Source organism: Nannospalax galili, unplaced genomic scaffold (genome assembly GCF_000622305.1).
Source record: "Nannospalax galili isolate Female #2095 unplaced genomic scaffold, S.galili_v1.0 scaffold402, whole genome shotgun sequence".
In the NCBI taxonomy this organism is placed as follows: Eukaryota; Metazoa; Chordata; class Mammalia; order Rodentia; family Spalacidae; genus Nannospalax; species Nannospalax galili.
Window position 1 is genome coordinate 1,870,119 of NW_008348875.1, and position 5,308 is coordinate 1,875,426.

Genomic DNA, 5,308 nt, shown 5'->3' on the forward strand with positions numbered 1-5,308 from the left:
ATGGACTCTTTGAACTAATTGCCTGTTCTCCTAATTTAGGCTTAATAGAGTATTTTTATGTTTGTAAAATTTTCAATTTTCTCCTAAAGCATGGTGCTGTGTAACAGAGTTGCAAACCATAATCTAGCATAGATGATGAAAGATAAGACCAAGTGCAGCCCTTTGTTTCTAATGGACAATGAGTTATTGCTCAGAAAATTCAACTTTCAATGAGCAATAAATGGTTTATTCTTCTCACAATCATGTCATTGTTTCTGAGACTAAACTTGAAAATGTTTGGTAGTAACTTAGGGACCCTTAAAAGTGGCGTTCTGAGAAGACAGCTTTTAAAGTAGGAAGAACTTTGTTTATAATTACTCAAACACAATTTTCATTCTGAAAGCTATCTAGCTTTGAAAATTTCCTAAATTATAATTAATTGATTTAAATCTTGCCTTGATGAAAGAATCCAAGCAGATGAGATTAATTCCGTAGTCTCTAAATATCAAACTTACCCAAGAGGCTGTTGCAAAATTCTCAGCACTGAGACCCCCCCCCTTCGATTATAATTCATATAAATGAGCCATTTCTCTCCAAAACTGCCAAGGAGGTAAAACGTGTACACAAATCAGTGGGCTGTTGGGAACACACAAGGCAGACTCTCCACGTGGGCTATTATGAAAGCTGATTTAATTATTTCTTTTAGAAGTTTAATATGCAAAAAGTTAACTTCTAGAAATATTCAGACCATTGCCAGATGGCTATGAAAATTGTTTTTCATTAAATTGGATTGTTTAAATTTTCCAGACCTATGAATCCAAAGACAGATTAGTCATAGTCGAGAGGGAATTATAACTCAGGAAAACTGAGCAGAGCACCATAGCTATGACCATAATGATAATTATAATGAAATAAGACGACATGATTGGGAGTCAGTCTACAGGCAGGTAATTCTAGTCATCCAGAATCAGACAGAAGTTCATCAAAGGCAGGTCTTGTGGAGAACTCCTGCATAGATTCTGAAAGAAAAGAAAAATCTACTCGCTTTAGAAGAGCAGACTCATCCTGTCATCTTTGGGAAGTGTCTGTCATTGAGATTGGATTATGGTTTCAAATTCAATATTCTTTTATTTGGTCAAGGGACATTTATTGAATAGTAGTTCATTGTACAATGTTTGGATACAAAGTAACGTAACTGATTTGGAATATACTCTTCTATAAGGGAAATTTTATCTGCATCTCCCTGTTTTTACTGAGATAATGCCTACCCAATTCTCCAAAATAGACTGGAAACTTTCTTTTGCCAAATCTCTTCAGAATAATAAGTTCCTATGCAGATTTTTTCCCTCTCATTGAACACAATGATAGGTTTGGGGGTTTTGTGGGACCTCTTTGCCAGTAGATACAGGCACACACACAAGCAACTATGTCTACCAGAACTGCAGATGGCACTGATTTTGGCACCACCTACTTGTGTGGGTGTCTTCCAGCATGGAAAAGTCGAAAAAAAGTGGTCATAATCAGGGAGACCAAATCATACCAAGCTATGCCTGACACAGAACTACTTTGTCAGGCATAGCTGCAAAGAACCAACCCCGAAACTCAGCTTTGATGTCCAATGTATAGTCAGGTGTGTAGACTTGATGGTTTTGTTAGTTTGATACAAACCATTGGGCCTACAGGGTGCTGACTAACCCCTGCAGGCATGGAGTCCAAGTGGACTACAGGGAGGCACTTTTGATCCCGAAGAGTAAATAGCCTCTATGGTTCTAATGAAGATGGAGTAAACTGCGAAAGAGTCCCTTTGGAAGACAGTTGCCAATGCTGTATTCACAATGCCATCTTATTCCAAAGATTCTCAGTGGCAGGCAACCAAAGATTTGGGAACCTTTATTTATCTCCATTTACTTACCATTATCAATGCATCAACTATTGCTGTTGTTGTTTATGGCTTAGAGGTGTTTGGAGCTGAAAGAAAATTGTTGACTTTATTAGGGAGGCTATCTATTGAGGATGGACTCTTTTTTATCAAATCTACAACTAAAGACACTCATTTGGCTAGAGAAGGCTGACATCTGGATGGTTAACAATTCAGTTCTGAATTTAAACACAAACAGAAAGACATCAGTTGGAAGAGCAGAGATGTCCATCACCTCTGAAGTATTTGTAAATGAGTGATACATACTCTCTCCTCCAACAGCAAGGTCAGTATCGAGATTGAGTCTCTCTGTGAGGAAACAGACTTCCATACCTCCATTACCCATGTTTGGTTTGAAGAACTGACCAGTTCTGTAACACTCTCAACTCTGTAGAAGAAACCAAACTATACAAGCCACAAATCCGTCTTATTGTCCTAGTGGGTGGTTCCATTTGTATCTTCAAGATTCAAAAGCTTCTGCTGGACATCTTTAATGGAAAAGAACTGAACAAGAGCATCAACCCTGGGACTGGAGAGATGGCTCACTGATAAAGAGCACTGACAGTTCCTGCAGAGGACATGGGTTCAATTCTCAGCACCTGCATCTGAAAACTGTCCATTTCTCCAGTTCTAGGGAATCTGACACCATCTTCTAACCTCTGCAGAAGGTTACTTACACACATGCAAGCAACACACTCATATACATAAAAAATAAATAAAGTATAACATCCTACTTGGGAAATTTGAACTCATAAATGTATGTCCTACTTCCCATGGTGATCTGAGATTGAAGTCACTGTTGATAACGATGGCGATGGTAGTCTTAATATTTCTGCTATAGATAAGGGAGGAACAGCATGCCTACTGTGAAATAATTCATTCTAGACATTAAATGGAGCTGCATTCATGAAATCTCCACAGGCAACCTAGCAAGATCTGTATTATAGCAAAACCAGTTGACATGCCACTGTGGACGGGGAAAATGTTATGGGCTCTGATCTCTAAATGATGTGTGGCAGGCAAAGAGAGGGAGAATCAGTTTTCTCCAGGGACTAATTCTCTAATATTAATCCAAATTGGTCATTCCTAGCACATATACACATGACCACTACTAAATGGACTCAATGTATTTATATGTATGCATTTATATGTGAGGATTACAGCTAATGAAGGGGATGAAAACAATGAGAGGGATCAGGGAGACATGAGAAGACTAGGATGGGGGCATGGGGGTGGAAATTATGCAAATACAATACTCTTGAATTATTTTCATATATATATGAAAAGAGAACAAGATTGCTATCACCAATAACAAGGCCCAACTGAATAAGGAGGATATTGTGTACATGTTTCAGGAAGCCTAAATATACAGTTTTTAAGATGAGAGGCCGAGAAACAAAGTACCATCCAAGTATTCACTGGAGTCCTAGGCCTTCAACATGACATCACCAACTGAAGATGAGAAACATGAAGACAAGATCAAAGACGAGGACCAACAGAAGATTTTTGACAAGTGTATCAATATAATCATCACTTGGTGGGGCAAGAATCAGACTACAGACAAGGAAGACGATGAACACCAACAGAAAGACCTGGCGAAAGTCTGCAACCGCATCATTACCAAGCTGTACCAGCGCTGTAGGCGTGAGGCAAGGGGAGCCCCTCCCTCATGTGGTCCTTCTTCAGGGTTCAATACTGATTGATTACGTCAATCCAAGGATAGATGTATCATTGTTTCCCAGGAAAATGCTTGCAAATGTCAAATAGAAAGTTCTGTGGCAGCTGTCGAGTTGAGCTGCAACAGAAAGTTACTGGGTATTGTCAATACTTGAATATGAACATGCAGATGGAGAGGAAGCAACACTGCTCTTTACAATTACTTATTATAAGTAGAAAATGTAGGGACTTAAACAAAACTAAAATAACCCCCACCAGGAAACACAACATTTTGTTATTTTAAATGCTGACATCTAAAAGCATGACCAAATTCTGTACTTGATAAACTAGTACAGAACTTATATGTACAGGTGAAATTAAGAGATAGTAAGTCTACATAATTATTGCACAGTAATATGGAATACAAACCAGGCTCCTTGATATGCCACAACACAATTAAACTGTGAATATCTCTAGCATCCCCCTGGAGAACATACATTTGCTGGTTCAGTGTTTATCACGGCCAATATATCTGAAAAAAAAATTTAGAGATAAATTTTCACAATGAAGTGTATATAAGAAATGAATTATCTCTCTGGTATCTAAATAAAGACATACCACCTCTACAAAGTATGAAGCTCTACTGTGCTTCAAAGTTCATTGTTTACAATGAAAGCTTTACAGCAACATCTGCCAATCAAGGCCAACTTGGACATGAAAATTACTTAGGCAAAAACTCACAGAAAAAAAATTCTCTGATGACATTTTTTATATTCAGAATTTAAGGAAGACTTCCATTAGCTAATAATGATTGTTGTGTTTTATAAATCCCATTAAGCTGCCTAGAAAGAGGTTAATTTATAAGTCACATTTTCAAAATTATTTCTGCTTATGCAAAGGCCAGGAGCAGAATTGCACACCAACTTATTGTAATCTTCATTTTTTCCTTAACCCTTCATGATGACTTAGAAATTTTTTATTACATCCCTGTAGAACACCTAATTCTGAAAAAATATACTTCTGGAAGAATAGACATAATGAGGTTGATGAACATTTTCTAATCCTAGCCTAAACTGCATGAGATTGTCTCATTTAATACAATCATGAGGCAAGCTGATATTTTCTTTTGGTACTTACTGAGGAATGAAGATTTAGTAAGAGTTGGACTTGTCCAGAGCCACTAAGTTAAAGCTACACCTCATAAATTTAGCATATAACTACTTCCACTTGTTTTTTATCATCACAACAAGTTCCAACTTCCTGTTATGACTTGCTTTCTTCCTGTCCCTTCTATAGAATTAAATAATCATTTCTCAGCAAATACCTTATTTTATGCTTCTTAACTCTCTTAGACCGTCTGGTGTTCTGTAAATGGATGAAGACATGACAACTGCTTAGGAAACTGAGGAGAAGAGACCAGCCTCAACTACATAGCATGTTCATTGGTAGCCTGGGCTACAAAGAAAGAGTCTTCGTCAAAAGTGAATCAAAGCAAAACAAAGAAACACTAAGTAAGAAAGTAAAATGAGAAATAAATATTTGAATCAATGAATCCTTAAATAAATTAACTGTCAGCAAAGCCAAACTATGGTTAATTTCAGTTTTCTCATATATCATTTTGCTTGAAATTTTTGCAACATAAGCAGTTTCATATTTTTATTTTAAAATTATTAAAATAGCTTAAAACATATGTTAAAAGTTTTTTTTTAATTTCAGAATGACTTGTTTTGCTATTCATGGCCTTTATGCAGAAAA

General features: G+C 36.9%; 1 pseudogene; it reads left to right on the plus strand.

Moving 5' to 3' along the window:
* The first annotated feature begins 1,405 nt into the window (after positions 1-1,405).
* Positions 1,406-3,600, plus strand: LOC115072534 (annotated as a pseudogene).
* Positions 3,601-5,308: the final 1,708 nt, after the last annotated feature.